The 26,393-nt window shown below is 43.4% G+C and overlaps 1 protein-coding gene and 1 non-coding gene across 2 annotated transcripts in view; one reads left to right on the top strand and one right to left on the bottom strand.

Moving 5' to 3' along the window:
• LOC112229182 (plexin-B2) overlaps positions 1-26,393 on the bottom strand; it is a 252,685-nt gene that overhangs the window by 90,696 nt on the left and 135,596 nt on the right. The gene's annotated exons all lie outside the window — the stretch shown is intronic.
• On the top strand, positions 8,597-8,649 carry LOC112261781. Its single transcript, XR_002955211.1, has one exon. It is a non-coding gene; the product is annotated as a U7 small nuclear RNA (small nuclear RNA).

Genomic DNA, 26,393 nt, shown 5'->3' with positions numbered 1-26,393 from the left:
TAACATTGGCCCATGGCATTGCACCAAATTCTTGTTTCAAAAAGATTTTATCTGTGCTTCAGACCAAAAAGTTGCACGTCTTGACTGTTGACCAATGACCAGTCATCAGCAATGGCAGAGTAAGAAGCACATATCCAGATTAGTGACCAGTAAACACTTGTTTAATTTTCTATGGTTTTGTCTGGCAAAAACAGAGTAACTACGTTAATATTATCCTTATAAAGTACCATTTGGCAATCTGTTACGGACGCATCTTTCCCACAACAATAGGCTACCTGGTGTTTTCATTGATAATTTACATATTTCAGCTAGGTCTAGTTTGGGTGGGTTACAATTATATACCTCAGTGGTGGGTACTGGCTATATGTCTAAAGATAGCTGGAACATCACACTACCTTCAATACTTATCCTAATTGAGGTTAGTTCTGTTCTGATGTCAAGAAGCTGTTTTTGGTCATAGGAACTCATGGCAGAGACATTATGTACAAAAAATGTTAAGATCAGAGTAAAAAATAAATACAAAATACCAGAATTGGTCAGGAGCCCGTAAGACAGCTGCTATCCATCGCAGCGCCATCTTGTCTCTGTATTTGTCTCTGGTGCTAGTGTGTGTGAAAACATTCCTCGCATGAGAAACTCTCTAAGCTTACTACCAGCAGTGAAATGAAATCCTCCCACCCTGAGCTCTACCATGAGTGACAATCATCATGAGGAAGGAATCAGGTTGGATCTCTCCAGTCTCCACTGAGCAAAGTTCTACAAATGTTAATGTGCTGTAGAATATGAAGACACTATGTTTGCCTTTGCCTTCTTTACAATTCCTTTTTACAAATCAACAAGATTCAGCAACAGAACAAATCAGTCAAGTAGCCACTGATCAAGTTGATGTCTGCTCTGAAAACCTGTTCATCATCATCACACAGTGAAGGACATGGAGTTGGTCCGACCACTCATCAAAACGTTCTTTCCTGCTGGATTTCATCATGAGGGCCTGGCAGGTTTAGAATTGTCTCTCTCTGGGTGGGTGGGTTGTCAATTTAGCAGAGTTAATCTCTATCACAATAAATAACACTGATTAAATCTGCGGAATGTTGGCGGTAGTGTGCTGGAATTAAAGAGGAGGAGAGAGGAGAGGATGTTCTTTACGACAGGCAGCAGAGCAGAATGAGGGAAGAAATAAGCCTGGCAGAAACTTGGGAGGTGGGGAAGTGGGGGGGGTCACAGCCATTCCACTAGGAGAGTATCAGATTCTGTGAGTCAGGGAGGCAGACAACTGACTGTCATAGCTTTTCTACATGCACACACGCACGCACGCACACACTTTTGGTAACAGAGAGGAAAGAGTGGCTCACATTTCAACGACCAGAAAGATTGAAAACAAAACAGACTAACCAAACTACCAGTATGCTTTTGCCAAGAAACAATCTACATGAATTTGATTATTTTCTCCGCCATAATATTTTATTTAAAGGTCACAGCAACATTTTGTTTTCATTTCTGTAATCAAATATCTCCAAATGTCTATACTTAGGCAGTACAACATATATCAAAGCCATCCCCCTTTAAACCTGCAATACAATTCACAATCTGTTCTGTTCTTAGTTCTGCAAAACAGAGTACAGTAATCATCACTTATGTTTCTTGTGCCATAATCTCCATCATCAGTGGATATAATCCTGTTTCAATAACAATAAAATTACAGATCCATGGTGTGCTGCTGGGATGTGACTGGACTGTTACAGGTTGTCTGGGGCAAACAACACAAAGGAATCAAGGTCAGTGATGCTGTATGTCATTCAGCAGATCCTATCAAACCATTATAAGATCATCCAATATAGTCTTACATGTCCTTCCCTTAATATATTTGTTGTTAATATGATCATCATCATCACCAAGCTCACCATTAAGCTTGGGGCCCTGGGTCTGAACACCGCACTGTGCAACTGGGTCCTGGACTTTCTGACGAGTTGCCCCCAGGTGGTGAAGGTAGGAAACAACACCTCCACTTCACTGATCCTCAAGACAGGGGCCCCACAAGGGTGCATGCTCAGCCCCCTCCTGTACACCCATGACTGCATGGCCATGCATTCCTCCAGCTCAATCATCAAATTTGCAGACGACACAATAGTTAGTCTGACTACTAATAGTATGCCTGACTACCAACAATGGTGAGACAGCCTACCTACAGGGAGGAGGAGGAGTTGCCAGGAAAATAACTTCTCCCTCAGTAAAACAAAAGAGGTGATTGTGGACCACAGAAAACAGCAGAGAAAGCACACCCCATCCACATTGACGGGACCGCAGTGGAGAAGGTGAAAAGCATCAAGTCCCTCGGTGTACACATCACTTACAATCTGAAATGGTCCACCCACACAGACAGTTTGGTGAAGAAGGCGCAACAGCGCCTCCTCAACCTCAGTAAGTTGAAGAAATTTGTCTTGGCCCCTAAGTCCCTCACAAACTTTTACAGGTGCACAATTGAGAGCTTCCTGTCGGGCTGTATCACCGCCTGGTACGGCAACTGCACTACCCGCAACCGCAGGGCTCTCCAGAGGGTGGTGCGGTCTGCCCAACGTATCACCGAGTGCACACTGCCTGCCCTCTAGGACACCCACAGCACACGATGTCACAGCAAGGCCAAAAAGATCATCAAAGACATCAACCACCCAAGCCACTGCCTATCCACACCGCTACCATCCAGAAGGCGAGGTCAGTACAGGTGCATCAAAGCTGGGACCGAGAGACTGAAAAACAGCTTCTATCTCAAAGCCACCAGACTGTTGAATAGCCATCACTAGCCAGCTACCACCCAGTTATGCAACCCTACAACTTAGAGGCTGCTGCCTTATATAGATAGACATGGAATCACTGGTCACTTTAATAATGGAACACTAGTCACTTTAATAATGTTTACATAATGCTTTACTTATTTCATATGATTATACTGTATTCTACTATATTTTAGTCAATGCCACTCTGACATTGCTCGTCCTAATATTTATATATTTCTTAACTCCATTCTTTCACTTTTTGTGAATTGTTAGATATTACTGCAGTGTTGGAGCTAGGAACACCCGCAATAACATCTGCTAAACATGTGTATGTGACCACAATAATTTGATTTGAACATTTGATTTGTTGTGTTTATAGTGTAACATGTTCTACAGGGATTGCATGTCTGTTGTGGGGGACTATTGGTCTGGCTTGGGTTTTTCATTATTGAACTACTGTATAAAAACGGAAAACAGCAAAATAATCAATAAGGGCTTAGGAAAAAAACACACAACACAGAATATCCTGATACACACGGTATAGATCAGGGATCATCAACTAGATTCAGCCGCGGCTACTATTTCTTTTTGAGCGGACGGTCAGGAACATCATTACAAATCATTTGTAGACTGCAGATTGACCACAAGAAGCCCAAACAGATGTACTGTTAACTAAAACATCCTTTCAAACCTTGTTTACATTTGTATACGATCACATATACATTTATCTCTCTAATATGCATGGGACTACTATGGAACAGATTCCCAAAACTAAAAGCACATGGAGCTGATTTGTTGGTGTTTTGACAATCCTTTATGTACAGTTATTATATATATTTTAAATTTGGTATACAGTAAATACAGTCACTTCCTTTTATATAGTCATCCCTGCAGTATGGAAAAAGTGTGTGATGCAGGAAACAGGGATAAATGGAGAAGAAGCTTATGGCTGTGAGTTCGAGTCTACGTCACACAGCATAGCCTCATACTATAAAATGTTTAATATCTAAGCTCTTTGTCCTATATGCACTTGGAATATGATTTGGTTTGACACCACAAACGATGGAATCCTCTTACTTGCGTCTTTATGAGGTCAGTGAGTGGAGGAAATAGGCACAGTTCAGACAGATGGGGTTAGAGAGAGAGAGAGAGAGAGAGAGGGAGATAAAATAACAGGGAAGGAATGGGAGAGATAAGTATGGAGGTTAGCTGGTGTTCTGGTCTAAGAGGTCCTAGTTCAGTTGATTTCCTTCTGGTATTAGAAGATTAAGGCAAAGATTTCCAGTCCCTCTCCAAGGAATGAAGTCACAGTGAAGTGCACCTGAAATCTGGCATCTTCTTATCCTCAACTAAGAGTTTCCCTCCATCCCTCCTTGTTCCTAAAAAGGCAGTGCCCCCCAAACGGCAGTGGGCCCACTCTGGCCTGCCTGGGCCTCGCGTCATCCTCTGAAAATTACTCTGAGCTAGGCATGAATGACTGTCTACTCAGAAGCCCTGATAAAAGTGTCATTTTTCCACTTCAGCGCTCTGATCTCCTGCTCTAGTCTGTTCCAGTCGGCTCCCCCTCATCCTGCTCGAGATGAACCGGTCAGGGGTTGAACCAGCTCCACATCCTCATAGCCATGGCACTGACAACAATGCACCACCCCCCCCACCAGCAGTAACCCATCCCACTCCTATAGGCTGAGAAAGTGTTGGTGCTAACAAAATGGTGACAGGCACTCACTTATGTTAGGAGAGGATCCACAGGCCTCCAGTTTGAGTTGGGTTTATTTTCAATCACCCTGGCCCTCTGACATCTGAACTCGGTGGCCTCGGGAGTGGAGGGTGGCTGACAGCTCTTCTTCACCAGGGGTTTGAACTCTCTGTCGTGAAGTAGGATGCATGTGTGGGGTGGAGTGGGGTCGGGGGGTGGAGGGAGGACTCTAGAGAAGAGGCACATCAATATCCTGTCATGGCTGCCTGGGAGAGCTGCAGTGCCATGGAAAGACAGAGATAACACAGGACAGCCAAGTTTAGTTTCTCATTCTTTTATTAAGGGGGGAAAACTACTGGGAGAAGTTTGTTTCGGGTGGATTTGGCTTGGGGGGAGGCTTCGTGTGGAATCACTGTCACCACGTAGAACACGGTGGACATTTGTACAATAATCACAGAACTGGAGTTGCAACTGTAGAGGTGCCAAGTGGAGTGCCTCTGGGGCCAATAGCTGTACCTCTAATGTTATTCAAGGACAACCAGAGAAAATAACCAGTGAAGAGAAGTTGTCCTTAAAGGAACAGCCAGGCCTGACAGACAAGAGGATGCTAGGTCAGAGATTGTAAGACTAAGACCACATTGGAGTGGATTTAAATAGCCTCAGCTTTGGTAAACAAAAGTTAAAGGGAGGGTAAATTGTTGAAAGGTTAGGAGTTTTACAGAGAATAGATTTCCCCCCTTTGGCTGCTGCTGCCATGTCAAACTAATCATGGCTGGCAGTGCTTAAGGACACTTACAACTTTATTAGGTCGTCAGGTTGCCTAGCGGTTAGAACATTGGGCCAGTAACCAAAAGGTTGCTGGTTCAAATACCTGAGCTGACAAGGTGGCACAATCTAGCGATGTGCACTTAAGAAAGGCACTTAACACTCATTTACTCCAGGGGCACCATACTACCATGGCCGACCCTGTAAAACAACACATTTCATTGCACCTATCTGGTGTATGTGACAATAAAATAAATGTATGGCTTGTTATCAAGAGCCAACATACAGATGTTGATTATGAATGGGTAACAACTGCTGTTATCATCACTTACAGCTCTGCTGCTGGCAACTCTGATGGGACAATGACAGATTCCCAGCACCATTCTGTACTCAAGCTTTTCTCAATATGGCATTTTTGAAAAGCTGTCGGATTAAAAATCTATCAACTTCTACTTCCGTTCTCTACACTTTTGAGTAGAGTCCCCATTTATGGACAACTTCCAGGCATTCTGTATTTGATCAAATATGCACACATTGACTTTCATTCATACATGGAATTGAAGCAGGAGAAGACTTTAAAAAATTCTATAACATTTGTTTTTTTTACCTACAATTTTTTCGCAGTTCTAAGGCAACCAACAGCCATGTGACTTTCTATTTCTTTCTGTTGCGAAGCTTCCATTACTAAGGTGAAACGCTATCATTTTGACACACTCAGTTTCTCTTTTCAAATCCCCTCCAGTCTTATTGTGTATTTTCTGAAATACCAAAGACACAATAACATCTCTTATTTTTCCTCTGACACCTTTTCCCTTTAGTTTCCCGCCCCTACCCTTCCTCCAGCCAATACCACATAGCCTGACCTCGGGCCTTTCTGGAGAGCATCCACACAGGCAGACTGAATAAAGCTATCTTGTCCTCCTATCCCACCTAAGATAGAGGATCACAGTGAGTATGCTGCAGGGCCTACATCTCCCACATCCACTGTTGTTGTTTCTGTGGTTTCTTTCTTTCTTCTCCCCCCGTTTGCAGGCATTCCATGATAGAGTGGTTGTGATGGTTCATTCCAAGTCTCAGCTGAGCTTTTAGTGGAATGGTGAATGTTATCTAGGTTAGAGCCACGACTTACAGTATTTAAATAAAACAACATTTATTTAACTAGGCAAGTCTAGTATTCAGTACATAGTGTAGCCTAACAATAGCACAGTACTATAAGACATGTACAGCAGCTGAGCGCTGATAATATAAAGCGATCTGTCCACCAACAGATGGTCAAGACTGAACAAGTCCTGTTAAAGCCCAACACTGATGTTCAGTCTGAAACATGGGATGTGAAACTGTGAATGTGTGCGTGTGAGATCCGTCTTACACCGTGAATGTATGTGTTTGTGAGCTCAGTCTCTCACTCAAAGCTCCTCTTATACCTCTGTAATTGACTCTGGATCCCCCCAAAGGATGGCGACATCACACCTCGGCCAAACCCCAGCTACCACCACCCGTCATCAAACCCCACTCTCCTTACTCTCCCCTCAGCAACATGTGAAGGGAGAGCATAGAACTCACAATTATTATTGTTGGTAACAGGGTTTTTGTGTTAGACAGGTGGGCAAAGAGATTAGGTTTGGGCTATTTTGGAGAGTTCATATTTCTGAAGTATGAGGAGATGGACCACTGAAGGGTTTATGACCAATTGACCAGCAGACCTCACAGACAAACTTACACATGGGCACCCTAAGGCTCTCGAAATTCCCTAGTCCGACCAATCACTGCCAAGGAATAACAGCAGAACAGAACAGCGTTAGTAGCCTGCCACACAGAATATAATTTCCCTCTCCCTCCCAGTCTCTCTGGTTTCTCTCAGTCTCACCCTCTTTCACACACTCTCACTCTCTTTCTCAGAACGCCGCGGTCCAACCATCAGGCAACCCACACTACAGAGAATCATTTAATTGGAAAAATCTACAGTGAGGCTCTGGAAGAGAAGAGAAGAAGGAAGAAGTATGTTAAAGTCATAGCTATCTGGCTGCCTTTGATCAGGAGGGCCCATGGATTAGAGGGGATTCTCCACAAGTTTCTTCTTAATCCCCTTAACATTCTATAAACCCACCAGTCGATGTAGCAGCTAACTCAAGAAGAGCTGCTCTCCCAAGGTTGGCTTACACCAGATCCATCTTGGTACTAGTGATGGGAAAAAAACAGATATCATTTTTTACCATATATCGTATCATTTTGGCAATATTATACTGAACAAAAATATAAAACACAACATGCAACAATTTCACAGATTTTTACTGCTTTACAGTTCATATAAGGAAATTAGTCAATTGAAATGAATTCATTAGGCCCTAATTTATGGATTTCATATGACCATAGGCCCACCCACTTGGCAGGCAGACTCACCCATTGGGGAGCCAGGCCCAGTCAATCAGATTTCAGCAGCACAATGTTTCTGACCAGCCTCCAGCCCTGTTTTGAACTTTAAGTGTCACGTCTCTTGAAACAATTTCAGATTGTGTTTTGGTTGGTGTGTGTTTCCCTTGCGGGAAGTGTATTATGTCTGGGGAGAGAGCGAGTGATGAGACAAGCGCCCAAACAGCAACTCTTTGTGTCATCAATCAACCTCATGTACTGTAAATTATTTCTCCTCTGGCCCCAAGGCTAATAGATACCCAAACAAAACGTAGAGGGGGTGTGGGGTACGCCAGTGGTTTTTAGCACTGAACCAATGGGGGCTACATTTGGCGTGCTGTACACATTTTTCCATTTGAGCACTAATGCTAACGTAGTGTTTGGGGGCTTTAGCGAAGTGATGAATTCCCACGCCGCCAGCACCCTCCTCTCTGTGGAACGCTATCGGATGGGAGGGGGGTGTCTTCGAGATGGGAGCCTAACGTCAGCGCTGGCTGCTAACCCACATGAAAAAATACTACAGTTTACTATAGAATACTAGAGTACTTAATATAGAATTCTGTAGTAAACTGTAGTATACTATACTACACACTATTGTATCCATCAATCATATGTAGTACTATATAATGTTGTAGTATGCTGTAGAATACTATATTAAATACTACAGTATTATCCCCCCCAAAAAACACTGGAGTAAATACTACATTAATGTCCACAAAAACACTGCAGCCAGCAAAAAGACTACACTTTTTAAACTATAGTAAATACTACATTATTTAATCTGCATATACCCCGGCCCATTCCCCTCCCTATATGACAATTTGTGCCACCCATAAGTGAGAAACCTACATTCCAGGTATAAACCATATACCGTGTTGCATACATGTTATAGAAAAATGCAGAAGCGCTGAACTCTCAGTTTAGACCCCAGTCCTACCTACCTACAGGTTATGGAAAATGTGCTCTTTTAGTATTTCTCCAGTAGGTTTCCTGAACGAGAAAGCCTCCACTTCTATGTCAAATATGATAAAACAAAAACACTATAGTAAATACTACAGTAATGTCCGCAAAAAACGACAGTAAATACAACCGTATACTACAGTCCGCAAAAACACTACATTACTTACTATAGTATATACTACAGTTATTTTACTAGACTATTTATACTATAGTTAACTGTAAATACAACAGTATACTACAGTTATTTTACTACACTATTTATACTATAGTTAACTGTAAATACAACAGTTATACTACAGTAAATAATGTTATCCACTGTAGTGATTTTGCAGACTTTAGTCCACAAAGACACTACAGTGAATATGTCACGACTTGCACCGAAGGTGGCTCCTCTTCCTGTTCGGGCAGCGCTCGGCGGTCGTCGTCGCCAGCCTACTAGCTGCCATCGATCCATTTTTCCTTTTCGTTTGTGTCTGTCTGTTGTAGTTATCACCTGTGTCTGATTAGTTCATTTCGGTGGGTTTATTAACCTCTGCTGCCTGCTAGTCTTTGTGTGGGATTATTTTGCTGTGTGAGCTCTGTTAGGGGTGCGTGTTTGCACCACAGGGGTTTTTCCCTCACAGTTGTTGTACCGTTGGTACTGTGTTAGGAGTTGAGGTTTCTCCTCCGTGTGTTTTGTGATTTTCCCCGCCTGTTGTTGGTGGGTTGGGACTTATAATAAACGACTGTGCAAACTGGAATTCCTTGCTCTCCTGCTCCTGACTCCTGCACCTACCTCTTCTTAGGAGGCACCTAACAGAATACTACAGTAAAGTCTCTAAAAACACTACAGTGAATGCTATAGTATGTATACAATAGTATACTATAGTATTTATACCACAGTATACTATAGTATTTATACCACAGTATACTATAGTATTTATACCACAGTATACTATAGTATGTATACCATAGTATACTATAGTATTTATACCATAGTATACTATAGTATTTATACCATAGTATACTATAGTAAGTATACCACAGTATACTATAGTATTTGTACCATAGTAAGTATACCACAGTATACTATAGTATTTATACCATAGTATACTATAGTATTTATACCATAGTATACTATAGTAAGTATACCACAGTATACTATAGTATTTGTACCATAGTAAGTATACCACAGTATACTATAGTATTTGTACCATAGTAAGTATACCACAGTATACTATAGTATTTGTACCATAGTAAGTATACCACAGTATACTATAGTATTTGTACCATAGTAAGTATACCGCAGTATACTATAGTATTTATACCATAGTATACTATAGTAAGTATACCACAGTATACTATAGTATTTATACCACAGTATACTATAGTATTTATACCATAGTATACTATAGTAAGTATACCACAGTATACTATAGTATTTATACCATAGTATAGATAGTATTTTTTTAATGTGGGAATTTATGCCAGCGCTCCTTTATCAGCCCAGTGGTCTGGAGAAGGGCTGCCTGGGGCTAACGCTAAACCGCGAGCCAGGCAACATAGAGGGAGGAGAGGGGAGGGCAGGAAGGGTTTACCTCAGACACCCAGAACTGGCACCAAAACTCCCCTTTTCCCTCCTGTTTCTCCCTTGTAACCACGGCAGTGGTGAACAGAAACCAAAACAGCCCTCTAAAGGAGACGACGGTGGTGCCAGAGGAATTCCACTTTCTGTAAACCTCCTCCCCTCTGTTTTTCCCTCTTTTCCCCTCTCTAACTGTGTGTTTGTTTCTATCTATTTTCATGAGACATAATTAAAGCCCACAGTATGTATTGTTTATAGTTCATTAAGATGATTCATTTGGTCTAGCAGGATGAGATGGCTACCCTAGTCTGGTCGGTTGATGGTTTGGTGTTTTATCCCCCATCTCTGAGTCTCCCTGTTTTCTTACTGCTGATCAATGGGAGGCATTTGTTCTGCTCGTGTAATGCTGAGCTGACATTAACTTTTACTTATGATTGTGTTTGTCTCTGCTTTCACAGGACGTCTGCATCTTGTTGCTAAATGTTTTATATTTGTCTTACAACAATGACGAAAGATGCTCAACCACCACCTGACCCAAATGATAGACATAAATACTAAATGGAGAAGCTTTGTCCCACAAAGCTATTGAATATAATTAAGCAGAATCAACTAAAGAATTACCGGAAAGACAGGTTGGAAGTAAATATTGACTTAGTCTTTCACTGGTTTGGTTCACTGGTTTTAAGATGGAAAACATCATACGGTGCCAAATCCAATTCCAGTCTCCCAATGAGGCTAGTGGCATCAAGACCAAATGTCTAACTAGAGGAGTAGACAGTGGCAAAAGCAAAGCCAAAGGCTCTCTATCTTTAAAGCAGTTCCTGCTCATTCAGAAGTGTTTTTATTCTAATCATTCTTACAGGATTTCATTAAAGAAAATCTGTCTGGTTAGATTATGGAATGCAATCTGCAGAGGGCAAGATAAAGTGGCAGCAGGTCACACTCAATATCTGAGCTTATATAAGAACAGGACTTGGTTTGTCCATCTAATATTTCCCCCCTCAATCCTTCCCTCCATCCATCCCTCCCAGAGCAAACAGTCCAACTTTACAGTCTTTTCATCAACACAGCGGCAAAAAATGCAGCCACAGCAGACGCATATGAATTGAGATTTTAGTTTGCGTGAGTTGCTGAAAATCAAAAGGGCCAAATCCATTTCTCTCTCTCCCCCATCTCGCTCTTTACTTCTCTCTCTCTCTCTCTCCCCATCTCACTCTTTACATCTCTTTCTTTCTCTGGAAGGGCACTTTTAAGTCAGGCATTGATGGGCTAATGATAGTTTAACCTCTCTCTCATCTCACTCTTTACTTCTCTCTCTCTCCCCCATCTCACTCTTTACTTCTCTCTCTCTCTCATCTCATCTCACTCTTTACTCTCTCTCTCTCACTCTTTCTCTCTCTTTACTTCTCTCTCTCTCATCTCACTCTTTACTTCTCTCTCCCTCATCTCACTCTTTACTTCTCTCTCTCTCATCTCACTCTTTACTTCTCTCTCTCTCATCTCACTCTTTACTTCTCTCTCTCTCTCTCATCTCACTCTTTACATCTCTCATCTCACTCTTTCTCTCTCTCTCTCTCTCTCTCTCTAAAAAGAAGGGATGAACTCTACTCTCTCTCTCTCTCTCTCTCTCTCTCTCTCTAGTTTCTCTCTCTCTCTCTCTCTCTCTCTCTCTCTCTCTCTCTCTCTCTCTCTCTCTCTCTCTCTCTCTCTCTCTCTCTCTCTCTCTCTCTCTCTCTCTCTCTAAAAAAGACTCTCCCCCCATCTCGCTCTTTACCTCTCTCTGTTAAATTAAATGGGGCCCCCCATCTCGCTCTTTACCTCTCTCTCCCCCATCTCGCTCTTTACCTCTCTCTCCCCATCTGATGAAATACAGTTGAATATAAATGTTATGTATTTATTTTTGTTTGGAATCTCACTCTTTTCTCTCTCTCTCTCTCCCCCATCTCACTCTTTACTTCTCTCTCTCTCCCCCTTTACCTCTCTCTCCCCCATCTCGCTCTTTACCTCTCTCTCCCCCATCTCACTCTTTACTTCTCTCTCTCTCTCCCCCATCTCACTCTTTACTTCTCTCTCTCTCTCTCCCCATCTCACTCTTTACATCTCTCTCTCTCATCTCACTCTTTACTCTCTCTCTCTCATCTCTCTTTACTCTCTCTCTCTCTCTCTCTCTCTCTCTCTCTCTCTCTCTCTCTCTCTCTCTCCCCCTCTCCCTCTCGCTCTTTACTTCTCTCTCTCCAGCTCTCTATTTCTCTATCTCATTACAATGCAATTTGAATATTAATGCTCTATAATACTGCCAGCACAGCACATAACTATAACTTAAAGAAGCATGAAGTGTTACACACAGTACACTGCACGAAAAGGCCATAAATACACTGTAGTAAATTCACAACCGTAACTCCTGCCGTTCCTATTCAGCACCTTATTTACTAAAGCAATGTGGAAGTGAAAACAGCATTGTGCATTTAAGTTCTGTAGCCTATCCTGTGCTGTGGAAAATGGCATGCAAATGGATGTTCTCTCCTGTGTTTTCTATGAACAATCCCCTCAAACGCTGCTCTGCAAAACTTAATTTCTGCTTAGTCCCAGCTTCCTCCCGCTGTTTGCAACTACATTATTTTTAGTGTTAGAGAAAATGTATCCTTGCCATTGCCTGTGGATTATTGGCAGCTTGTGAAATCCCATCAAAGGGATTGGGTGGAAACAGATCACTGTGCGTTACATGGTAGAACGAGGTCTGTACGTTCCATGGCTATGCCCTGGATAGAAGAACAGGACTTATAGTCCTTCTCAACCAAACACTCCCTTCAGAACAGTCCTGTGCAGAAGAACAGGACTCATAGTCCCTCTCAATCAAACACTCCCTTCAGAACAGCCCTGTGCAGAAGAACAGGACTCATAGTCCCTCTCAATCAAACACTCCCTTCAGAACAGTCCTGTGCAGAAGAACAGGACTCATAGTCCCTCTCAATCAAACACTCCCTTCAGAACAGCCCTGTGCAGAAGAACAGGACTCATAGTCCCTCTCAATCAAACACTCCCTTCAGAACAGTCCTGTGCAGAAGAACAGGACTCATAGTCCCTCTCAATCAAACACTCCCTTCAGAACAGTCCTGGTTAGAACAGGACTCATACTCCCTCTCAACCAAACACTCCCTTCAGAACATCCCTGGGCAGAAGAACAGGACCCATAGTGCCTCTAAACCGCAGGTGTAGATAGAGTCACATACTCCCTGTGTATAAAAGTAGGTTCACAAGGGCAAACACACACACACTCCATCTCAATCTGAGCTATATTCAGAGGTGACAGACCTTGCCTCAACCATGAAGACAATCGCTTAACGAGGAAGGTTATCTCCTGAAGCGGCTAAGGCTACATTCACACTCATACAGGCAGACACCTTAATGCTGTCTGCGCTCCAAAACTACAGTATGGGCTGAATGAGAATAGGCAGGCTGGTCAGGCTGCAGGGGCTGCTGGCGTCTGCTGGTGTTAACCACAGCGTCACTTTTAATTGCAGTATTCTCCTCTCTAGCCAGAGGAGGGCTTCTCTGTCACGTTCAATCTGTGACCTGCCATCCCCTCCTCTACCTCTTCTTCACCCCCTCTCCTCCCCCTCTCTGATCAAACAGATGGAGAATAGCGGATTTTAGCACCCTCAGGGGGGAAGTGTTCACCGACAACTGCTTTCCAGTGCTACCTCTCGCAATTTCTCTGCCTCTTCAATACTTCTGAGGTGACAAGACAAGGAGCAAACAGACAGACATTGAGACATTCATTTGCCTCCAGGGTACTATTCTGCCTAAAACACAGAACTGCCATGGTATGGGACTAGAAGTCCTAGCTTGTACCAGGCTACCTACCTCATTGCCCTCTCCCATAGCATAGTGGGAAGGGAGGAAGTCATGTATACAGTACTTGGAAACATATGTGGGATTATGTGAATTGGCAAAGACTCAGGGTATAAGGGGTGGTGGGGGGCGTTGTTATTCAGTTTTCCCTGTCTGTTTTCCAGTGTTGTACTGTACTGTGCTGTCCTGGGTTGAGTTGTAGAGGCACTGCCAGTTCTCAGAACACAGTGCGGGCCTTTTTTTCCCCACCAATCAAAACCAGATGTGTTCTGACTTGTTTAAAAAAAACGTATCTCTCGCTCCGTCTCCATTCGGCCACGCTGTTACACACATGCACGCACACGCATATATATTGTACACATGTAACAGTATAGCTTCCGTCCCTCTCCTCGCCCCAACCTGGGCTCGAACCAGAGACCCTCTGCACACATCAACAACTGACACCCACGAAGCATCGTTACCCATCGCTCCACAAAAGCCGTGGACCTTGCAGAGCAAGGGGAACCACTACTTCAAGGTCTCAAAGCGAGTGACGTCACCGATTGAAATGCTATTAGCGTGCACCACCGCTAATTAGCTAGCCATTTCACATCGGTTACACACACACACAGTCTAACCAGGGCAATGCAATCACAAGGCCTCAGTAAGAATCCTGGAACAGGAATGGCTCCAATGACAGAGTTTTTAATGCATGGCATGCTCCTTTCTCCAATCCCCCCAGTCCTGCAGTTCCAGGAGATTCAACCTGACATAAGTGAGAGGTGTAGATAGTTTTTTTTTTATCAGAGATACACAGGCCTATCAATGTGATGCAGAGTCCTATCAATCATGGGTTGAGAGATTTCTGCTGACATGTTTGATCCCTGTCTGGGAAGGAACTAAACATTCTGATACTGAAAATATAATGTGCCTCTAGGTGTATTTAAACACTGAGAATATAAGGTGCCTCTAGGTGTATTTAAACACTGAAAATATAATGTGCCTCTAGGTGTATTTAAACACTGAGAATATAAGGTGCCTCTAGGTGTATTTAAACACTGAGAATATAAGGTGCCTCTAGGTGTATTTAAACACTGAGAATATAAAGGTGCCTCTAGGTGTATTTAAACACTGAGAATATAAGGTGCTTCTAGGTGTATTTAAACACTGAGAATAAAAAGGTGCCTCTAGGTGTATTTAAACACTGAGAATATAATGTGCCTCTAGGTGTATTTAAACACTGAGAATATAAAGGTGCCTCTAGGTGTATTTAAACACTGAGAATATAATGTGCCTCTAGGTGTATTTAAACACTGAGAATATAAAGGTGCCTCTAGGTGTATTTAAACACTGAGAATATAAGGTGCTTCTAGGTGTATTTAAACACTGAGAATATAAAGGTGCCTCTAGGTGTATTTAAACACTGAGAATATAAGGTGCCTCTAGGTGTATTTAAACACTGAGAATATAAGGTGCCTCTAGGTGTATTTAAACACTGAGAATATAATGTGCCTCTAGGTGTATTTAAACAATGCAACTTCATTTGATTGTTTTCTCTCACACAGTTTGAGGCTAAACCTATCCTGAATGTAAAAAAATGTGTCCAGTAAAACATTCAAAAACACCCAGCACTAGACATTTGTAGAAATCCTTTGTGTACCCAACACAGTAGCAGAAGCTCATTTGCAATTAATGACTCTATTCTAATAATCAGATTTGGGTTTAGGCGAGCAGGGTCCGGTTAAGAAGATAAGCACTGTAATACAGTATCATCCTTTTCACACTATTGTGCCGACCCAGACCATATTCTGGCTCAGGCTCAGATATTTAGTTTTCATATTGTCCTTTCCGGCACGCAACTATGGTCCGTGAATGTGTAACCAGGCCTGCAGTTCTACTCAGCTCAGTTTAGCTCAATAGTTGTGAAAAGGGTACATATTTTCACCCCCTCTCTCAGAACCATAACCAAAGGGCCCTGTTTTCAACTTGCTGGTCTACCTTGGAGCCTCTGGCAACACTATCAGCTAGTTCCATCTGTTGCCTGCAGAAAGTGTAAAATTGAGCTGTTTGAAAGTCGTCTGATATCGATCTGTGGCACATTAATTTCAGTAATGCTAAGTATGTCACCATTTGTAATCGCTACATGGAATTAGTGTGGTGTTATACGGAGCAGAGCTGCAGCCTGCGAGTTAAACTGAGTGTGGCTGTCGGTGTACTGAACAGGTCTATCCATCTAATGTATCTCTATGGCAGAAGAATGATTCGCTTCTTTACACTGAGCAGCAGTGAGCAGAATAACAGAGTTTAGTAAAGTTGATATTGGATTCACCACAGAGACCTTGGGTCTCAACTAAAACACACATTTCTAATTAAGATCAGCATTAAATTGTGTTAGAAAGTGTTAAGCCCGGTTATGGTAGTGATATGAGACATCTGGAGATGTAAATGACTGAGGATATATCGCCTGAGAGCAGCGTGACGAGTAACAACTACTGCCATGTGACACTTGAAGGTTACATGGTACAAACAAAGGCGTGATGCAATCAAAGTTGCCAGAGCAAAGCAAAAACATATTCTACTGAAACCAATAACTGTGAGAGGAGTCCACATATTCATTTCTATATTTTGCAAATGTATTCTGTGATTATTTTGTTTTGACGTTAAGGAAAAAGCTGTTTCATGCTTCTGCATTAATATGTGGCTTTGATTGAACTGAGCCGTAACTATGGAGAAAGGGAGAGGGTGTGACCTTCACTGTTGCATTCTGGGTAAGATACAGATACAATAAGTGAAGCACTATAGATCCCACTCGGACTTTAAAGAGTCATATATGCATCCTCAAATGCCCTCTCACAGAAACACTCACACCGAAAAAGCATTGGATTTATCCAGAGCACACAGTCATCTTTGGATAACAGCATTAGCTAAAATACATTTGTTACTTCACAGACAGATGTTAAAAGCACATTCATTCCTCATCTCTCTGGGTTTTCTGAGAGAGAGAGGGAAAGCGAGCGCCTGTTGGGACTGGTAAGGGTTGGGTGCGGGGGCAGAGGAGTGCAGAGCAGAGGGAGAGGGAAAGAGAGCGCCTGTTGGGACTGGTAAGGGTTGGGTGCGGGGGCAGAGGAGTGCAGAGCAGAGGGAGAGGGAAAGAGAGCGCCTGTTGGGACTGGTAAGGGTTGGGTGCGGGGGCAGAGGAGTGCAGAGCAGAGGGAGAGGGAAAGAGAGCGCCTGTTGGGACTGGTAAGGGTTGGGTGCGGGGGCAGAGGAGTGCAGAGCAGAGGGAGAGGGAAAGAGAGCGCCTGTTGGGACTGGTAAGGGTTGGGTGCGGGGGCAGAGGAGTGCAGAGCAGAGGGAGAGGGAAAGAGAGCGCCTGTTGGGACTGGTAAGGGTTGGGTGCGGGGGCAGAGGAGTGCAGAGCGGAGGGAGAGGGAAAGGAGGGGTGTAGCCTAGTGGTTTGAGCATTGGACTAGTAACCGAAAGGTGACAAGGTACAAATCTGTCGTTCTGCCCCTGAACAGGCAGTTAACCCACTGTTCCTAGGCCGTCATTGAAAATAAGAATTTGTTCTTAACTGACTTGCCTAGTAAAATAAAGGTAAAATAAAAATAAATACAAGTTAGCTAGGCCCCACAGGCTCTCCAGTGCTTGGCCATTGTGGTTGACAAAGATCGATAGATCACGTCAATAGATCATTAGGCAATCCCTGCACTCCCAAAATAACACAGGGATCAGGGTGGTGATAAGACCCAGGATCAATCCTGGATGGGTGGATGGCAGGAGGGGAAGCCGCCCTTTCACGGCGGTGACACTGTTTGATGTTTGGGCACGGGGTAGGTGGGGCTGCATGGGTGATAACGTGACCATGCCAAATCTCTCCAGCATGAGCTCGTTGGAGCGTGTGAAGCCAGGCCAGTGCTTGGATGCCTCTCTCTCTCTGTAGGTGGGGCTCCTAGCCTGGCCAACAGGGTTTGGGCTGGGACTGGGAGGGATGGTGACAGAGCCATATGGTGCGAGGCTTGGAGTTTGGGAGGGAGGAAGGGGGATTTTGGGCTGCAGAAAAGCTGTGGTCTCAACTGGCTAATGGAACAGCACAATCGGGATAAACACAATACCCTTAAATGCTTAAGCTAGTTTAATGTCCCTTTTCATTCCACTAATACAAATGATCACTGCTACCGCTAACATCAATTGTGACGGTGGAGCAAACAGATTTAATTGGAAGGCATTATTCTATCTGCCTCTGGGCGACTGAAGCAACATAATGCATGGAATAAAAAAAATGGTGGATTCCATCAGATAAGGAGAGAAATTATACAGTAAAACATTGTAATGTCGGCTTAATATGCAAACATATGATTAATATGCAAACCACATATTAATTGTTGTTTGGTCACTTTAGTAAGCTCATAGCGATGTCTTTCCTGGCATCTCCATACAGCACTGTGGAGATAGTCTGAAAGGGTCAAGGCCGGGTCACCTTCTCCTTTCATAAAACACATATACAACCTTTGTTTTGAAACATAGCAACTTCAAATCCCCTTAAATCAAGTCTCACCCAAGAACAGTACATACACTATACATACAAAAGTATGTGGACACCTTCAAATGAGTGGATCTGAATATTTCAGCCACACTCGTTGCTGACAGGTGTATAAAATCGAGAACAAAGACATGCAATCTCCATAGACAAACATTGTCAGTAGAATGGCCTTACTGAAGAGCTCAGTGACTTTCAACATGGCACTGTCATAGGATACGACATTACCATAAAGTCAATTTCTGCCCTGCTAGAGCTGCCCTGGTCAACTCTAAGTGCTGTTATTGTGAGGTGGAAATGTCTAGGAGCAAAACCGGCTCAGCCGCGAAGTGGTAGGCCACACAAATTCACAGAATGGGACTGCCGAGTGCTGAAGTGTGTAGTGCGTAAAAATCATCCGTCCTCAGTTGCAACATCAGCAACGTCAGCACACAAACTGTTCAATGGGAACTTCATGAAATGGATTTCTAAGGAAGAGCAGCCGCACACAAGCCTAAGATCAATGCCAAGTATCAGCTGGAGTGGTGTTTTTATTTTCCTTTATTTTACTAGGCAAGCCAGTTAAGAACAAATTCTTATTTTCAATGACGGCCTAGGAACAGTGGGTTAACTGCCTGTTCAGGGGCAGAACGACAGATTTGTACCTTGTCAGCTCAGGGGTTTGAACTTGCAACCTTCCGGTTACTAGTCCAACGCTCTAACCACTAGGCTACGCTGCCGGTGTAAAGCTCACCACCATTGAATTCTGGAGCAGGCCCTTTCCTGTTTCAGCATGACAATGCCCCCATACAGAAAAGGTTTGTTGAGATCGGTGTGGAAGAACTTGACTGGCCTGCACAGAGCCCTGACCTCAACCCCATTGTACACCTTTGGGATTGAATTGGAACTCTGACTGCGAGCCAGGCCTGAACACCCAAAATCAGTGGCCAGCCTCTCTAATGCTCCTGTGGCTGAAAGGAAGCAAGTCCCTGCAGCAATGTTCCAACATCTATTGGAAAGCCTTGCCAGATGAGTGGAGGCTGTTATAGCAGCAAAGGTGGGACCAACTCCATATCAATGCCCACTAGCTAGTATGATGACATTACAGTTCTGTTTCCTGCCTGCTGTGTGTCCTTCTTGTCAGGGCAAGCCTGGCCCAGTGGCAGCGGACGGACAAGACATGCGGGGGACTCGAAGGATAGGGGGGAGTGGAGGAGAGCCACATGGCACACGCAGACACACAGCGACTCCACCCTATATTGGAACAGTGTGCCGGCCCCAGTGGACATCTGTTCTCACAGGTGCGCTTGCACAGATGTGATTAAGATTGGTGATACGCTGTTGAGAGCCGAGCTGCAGGGAGAGAGAGAGAGAGAGATTTGCTGTTCACTTTATTCACTCGCTGTATAAAATGGAAGTGAGTTTCATGCACTCATTGCCCTTTATAATACTGTACGTTTCCTTGACTGTGAAAAGACCCCTGGTGGCATGTCAGGTGGGGTAAATGTGTGTGTCCGTGCTGTGTGTAAGTTGACTATGCAAACTATTTGGAATTTTCATTACATTAATGTTTCTTATTAAAACAAGAAGTCAGTCCTTCTTCAACTCTTAGCCAAGAGAGACTGGCATGCATAGTATTAATATCAGCCCTCTGATTGCAATGAAGAGCAAGACGTGCTACTCTGTTCTGGGACAGCTGCAGCTTAACTAAATCAAATCAAATTTTATTTGTCACATACACATGGTTAGCAGATGTTAATGCGAGTGTAGCGAAATGCTTGTGCTTCTAGTTCCAACAATGCAGTAATAACCAACAAGTAATCTAACTAACAATTCCAAAACTACTGTCTTATACACACAAGTGTAAGGGGATAAAGAATATGTACATAAAGATATATGAATGAGTGATGGTACAGAGCATATTATATAAAGATGCAGTAGATGATATAGAGTACAGTATATACATATACATATGAGATGAATAATGTAGGGTATGTAAACATCATATTAGGTAGCATTGTTTAAAGTGGCTAGTGATATATTTTACATCATTTCCCATCAATTCCCATTATTAAAGTGGCTGGAGTTGAGTCAGTGTGTTGGCAGCAGCCACTCAATGTTAGTGGTGGCTGTTTAACAGTATGATGGCCTTGAGATAGAAGCAGTTTTTCAGTCTCTCGGTCCCAGCTTTGATGCACCTGTACTGACCTCGCCTTCTGGATGATAGCGGGGTGAACAGGCAGTGGCTCGGGTGGTTGTTCTCCTTGATGATCTTTATGGCCTTCCTGTAACATCGGGTGGTGTAGGTGTCCTGGAGGGCAGGTAGTTTGCCCCCGGTGATGCGTTGTGCAGACCTCACTACCCTCTGGAGAGCCTTACGGTTGTGGGCGGAGCAGTTGCCGTACCAGGCGGTGATACAGCCTGCCAGGATGCTCTCGATTGTGCATCTGTAGAAGTTTGTGAGTGCTTTTGGTGACAAGCCGAATTTCTTCAGCCTCCTGAGGTTGAAGAGGCGCTGCCGCGCCTTCTTCACGATGCTGTCTGTGTGAGTGGACCAATTCAGTTTGTCTGTGATGTGTATGCCGAGGAACTTAAAACTTGCTACCCTCTCCACTACTGTTCCATCGATGTGGATAGGGGGGTGTTCCCTCTGCTGTTTCCTGAAGTCCACAATCATCTCCTTAGTTTTGTTGACGTTGAGTGTGAGATTATTTTCCTGACACCACACTCCGAGGGCCCTCACCTCCTCCCTGTAGGCCGTCTCGTCGTTGTTGGTAATCAAGCCTACCACTGTTGTGTCGTCCGCAAACTTGATGATTGAGTTGTAGACGTGCGTGGCCACGCAGTCGTGGGTGAACAGGGAGTACAGGAGAGGGCTCAGAACGCACCCTTGTACAGGAGAGTGCTCTTTGCAGCACTTGACCATATGACTGGACAATAATCAAAATAAGATCAAATTAGAGCCTGAGTGTGATGGCAAAAAAGCAGAGCATCTCTTTATTACGTCCAGAACTCTCCCCATCTTTACAACCATTGAATCTGTATGTTTTGACCATGAAAGTTTACACCAAGTAATTTAGTCTCCTCAACTTGTTCAACAGCCACACCATTCATTACCAGATTCAGCTGAGGTCTAGAACTTAGGGAATGATTTGTACTAAATACAATTATCTTCGTTTTAAAGATGTTCAGGACCAGTTTATTACTGGCCACCAATTAGAAAACAGACTGCAACTCTTTGTGAAGGGTTTCAGTGACTTAATTAATCTATTATTATTATTGCTGGTGCATATATGGTTGAATCATCAGCATACATGGACACACATGCTTTGTTTAATGCCAGTGGCATGTCATTGGTAAAAATAGAAATGAGTAATGAGCAGAGGGCCTTGAGAGCTGCCCTGCGGTACACCACACGTTACATGTTTGACATTAGAGAAGCTTCCATTAAATAAAAACCTGTGAGTTCTACTAGATAGAAAGCTCTGAATTCACGATACGGCAGAGGTTGAAAAGCCATAACATCTAATTTTCAGGTTATGGTCAATAATATCTAAGGCTGCACTGAACTCTAACAGTACACAGCTCCCACAATCTTCTTATTATCAATTTCTTTTAACCAATCATCAGCCATTTGTGTCAGTGCAGTATATGTTGAGTGCCCTTCCTTCTCTATAAGGATGCTGAACATCTGTGGTTAATTTATATACAGAGAAATAGCATTGTATTTGGTAAAACACCATTTGCTAAGAGCTGGCAGCAAGTTGATAATTAGTAACATCAAATGTTTTTGTGATTAAAGATGGATTGAATTTGTCTTTCTACCAATAATTTCATTTAAAGTACTCCGAAGGTCTTTTCCATCATTCTTTATATGATCGATCCTGTGTTCATAACAGTTTCTTATTTTTTTTAGTTTAGTTACATAATTTCTCAATTTGCAGTAAGTCAGCCAGTCAGACTTTTTTAGCCACTCCTTTTGCCCTATCTTTTTCAACCATACAGTTTTTCAATTCAATTCAGTCAGTTTCTTAACAGGTGCATGTTTATCAATAATTGGAAGAAGCAATTTCATAAATGCATCAAGTGCAGCATCTGGACACTCCTTATGAATCACATCAGACCAACAAATATTTTAATATCATCCACATAAGAGTCACAGCAAAATATTTGCTCCGATCTCTTATACACTATTTTAGGCCCAGCTTTTGGAACTTGGATATAGTCACCATATTGTGATCACTGCATCTAATGGGTACAGATACATCTTTAGAACAAACTTCTATAGTATTAGTAAAAATGTGATCAATACGTGAAAATGAACTTCATGTAGTGTTTGTAAACACCCTGGTAGATTGATTAATAATCTGAAACAGATTACAGGCACTGGTTACAGTGCGAAGCATGTTCTGAGCAGACAGCTTGATGAAAACCAGTCAATATTCAGGTCCCCAAGAACGTAGATCTCTGTTTACATCACATACACTATCACGCATTTCACACATATTATTTAGATACCGACTGTTAGCACTTGGTGGCCTATAGCAACACCCCAAAAGAAAAGGCTATAGGTGTGCCAGACAAACCTGCAACCACAACACTTCAATAACACTTGACATAAGATCTTCTCTAAGCATTACAGGGATACGGCTCTGAATATATACAGCAACACCTCCCTCAATCATTCCTGTCTCTTGTATAGATGTTATATACTTGTATTGCTACTGCTGTACCATCAAATGAATTATCTCAGAAATGGCTAATAAACTCAGCAAAAAATAAACGCCCCTTTTTCAGGACCTGGTCTTTCAAAGATAATTCGTAAAAATAAAAATAATTTCACACATCTTCATTATAAAGGGTTTAAACACTGTTTCCCATGCTTGTTCAATGAACCATAAACAATTAATGAACATGCACCTGCTGAAAGGTCATTAAAACACTAACAGCTTACAGATGGTAGGCAATTAAGGTCACAGTTATGAAAACTTAGGACACTAAAGAGGCCTTTCTACTGACTCTGAAGAACACCAAAAGAAAATGTCCAGGGTCCCTGCTCATCTGCGTGAACGTGCCTTAGGCATGCTGCAAGGACGCATGAGGACTGCAGATGTGGCCAGAGCAATATATTGCAATGGTCCCTACTGTGAGACGTCTAAGACAGCTCAACAAGGAAAACAGGACGGACAGCTGATAGTCCTCGCAGTGGCAGACCACGTGTAACAACACCTGCACAGGATCGGCACATCAGAAAATCACACCTGCAGGACAGGTACAGAATGGCAACAACAACTGCCCGAGTTCCACCAGGAATGCACAATCCCTCCATCAGTGCTCAGACTGTCCGCAATAGGCAGAGAGAGGCTGGACTGAGGGCTTGTAGGCCTGTTTTATTAAGGCAGGTCCTCACCAGACATCACCGGCAACAACGTCAGCTATGGGCACAAACCCAACGTCGCTGGACCAGGCAGGACTGGCAAAGAGTGCGCTTCACTGACGAGTCGTGATTTTGTCTCACTAGTGGAGATGGCCGGATTTGTGTTTATCGTAGAAGGAATGAGCATTACACCGAGGCCTGTACTCTGGAGCGGGATCGATTTGGAGGTGGAGTGTCCGTCATGGTCTGGGGTGGTGTGTCACAGTATCATTGGACTGAGCTTGTTGTCATTGCAGGCAATCTCAATGCTGTGCGTTACAGGGCCAACATTCTCCTCCCCCATGTGGTACCCTTTCTGCAGGCTCATCCTGACAAGATCCTCCATCGCGACAATGCCACCAGCCATACTGCTCATTCTGTGCGTGATTTCCTGCAAGACAGGAATGTCAGTGTTCTGCCATGGCCAGTGAAGAGCCCGGATCTCAATCCCACTGAGCATGTCTGGGACCAGTTGGATCGGACGGTGAGGCCTACGGCCATTCTCCCCAGAAATGTCCGGGAACTTGCAGGTGCCTTGGTGGAAGAGTGGGGTAACATCTCACAGCAAACACTGGCAAATCTGGTGCAGTCCATGAGGAGGAGATGCACTGCAGTACTTAATGCAGCTGGTGGCCACACCAGATACTGACGGTTACTTTTGATTTTGACCCCCCCTTTGTTCAGGGACACATTATTCCATTTCTGTTAGTCACATGTCTGTGGAACTTGTTAAGTTTATGTCTCAGTTGTTGAATCTTGTTATGTTCATACAAATATTTACACATGTTAAGTTTGCTGAAAATAAACACAGTTTACAGTTAGAGGACGTTTCTTTTATGCATTTTATTTGATAGCAAGTTATTGATTTCATTCACTGTATTTCTAAGGATACATATTAACATGGGCTATTTTAAGCCCTTTCCTGGGTAGTTTATCAGAGATAGACATAATATGGAAAAGAGTCAACAAAGCATGTGAAAAAAATATATACATTCAGCAGTCCATTAATCAGTTGGTGTGTGTAAGAGTGTGTGTGTGCTGCGGGGTTAAAGCTACGAACCCATAGACTTGGCTCTCACATCCAGGACTTTGGGGGGGGGAGGGTGGACAATAAGCCTGTCAGCAGATGTAAGCAACGTCCCCACGAGCTCTGAAAGCTTTTATGGCTGGGATAAGTTCTTTCCTCCCCTGACGCGCTTCAGGATAGTCCTCATTGAGGATGATAAACGTTCCTCTCAAGTTCTAGGCTCTTTCCAGAACAGCTACCATGTCATTGAACCTCAGGAACTTGACCACTATCGGCTTGGGCCTGTCACCTGGGCCAGTGGTGGGTTTTCCAGTCCTGTGGGGGTGCTCCACGTAAATTTTCCTGTGGTCCATTTTCAGTTTCTCCAAGATCATTTTCCTCACTTTGTCCTTAGATTCCATCCAGGTCTCATATGCAATTCCGTCCACAACCATGTTGTTCCACCTTGATTGTCCCCCGAGATAATCCAATTTCTCCGTCATTGTTATCATGGATTCGCATACAGAACTGATGTCCTCTCTCAATGACTTGCAAACTGTTCTTTAGGTCCTGGACCTCTCTGGCCAGGTTGTCCATTATTTTATTAGTTTACTCCACCAGTATTTGGACAAAACACTTGAGCTATTTTCTTGTTGTTGTAACAACTGCTTGTAGAACTATTTTTGTTAGTTTAAAAGATCCTTCACCTGTGATTGAGAGACACCACTGTTCTCAATGGTACTCTCGCCGGCTTTAGTCTTTGTCATGGTAGCAACGTACTTCTCGCAGTTCCAGACAGGGCAGGTCACAGGGAAGATTGAAAACAACAACAACAAACAGCAGGGATCTAGACAGCCAGAAGCCCGGGACAATCCGTGTTCCCAGCCACAATGGCTAGCCCTAAAAAAAAATGCTAACTTGATAGGCAGCTAACTAGCAACTAGGCTATGCCAACCATCTCCCCAGACCAGGATCACTGGACAGATGGTAGCGGTCCCAGCAACTGGTGCCAACCGCGTTGCGGGATCCAGCTAGCTAGTAACCAAACTCTTTCAATAGACTTTCAAAACCTTCTAAAACACCAAACAGAGCTCTCCCTCGTTCCGCGTTCAACAGGAAGTGATGAGCACCGCCTCAGTTTGACACTAGCTGGAGAGAGAGTGAGAAAGAGAGGGAGCGCGATAGAGTGACCGAGAGAGAGAGCAAGCGAGAGAAGGAGAAAGAGCGAGAAAGAAAGAAAGCGACAGAGAGCGAGAAAGTAACAGAGCGCGAGAGAAGGAGAAAGAGAGAAAGAAAGTGAGAAATTGAGAGAAAGAGAGAGTGTGACAGAAAGAGAGAGAGAGAGAGGAGCAAGAGTGACAGACAGTGCGAGAGAAAGAGAAAGTGACAGAGAGCGAGAAAGAGCAAGAGAAAGAAAAAGAGAGAGAAAGAAAAAAAAGAGAGAGAGAGAAAGAAA

Source organism: Oncorhynchus tshawytscha, linkage group LG01 (genome assembly GCF_018296145.1).
Source record: "Oncorhynchus tshawytscha isolate Ot180627B linkage group LG01, Otsh_v2.0, whole genome shotgun sequence".
NCBI lineage: Eukaryota > Metazoa > Chordata > Actinopteri > Salmoniformes > Salmonidae > Oncorhynchus > Oncorhynchus tshawytscha.
Note: the sequence above shows the minus strand (reverse complement) of the source record. Positions and strands in the feature narration are given on the sequence as shown.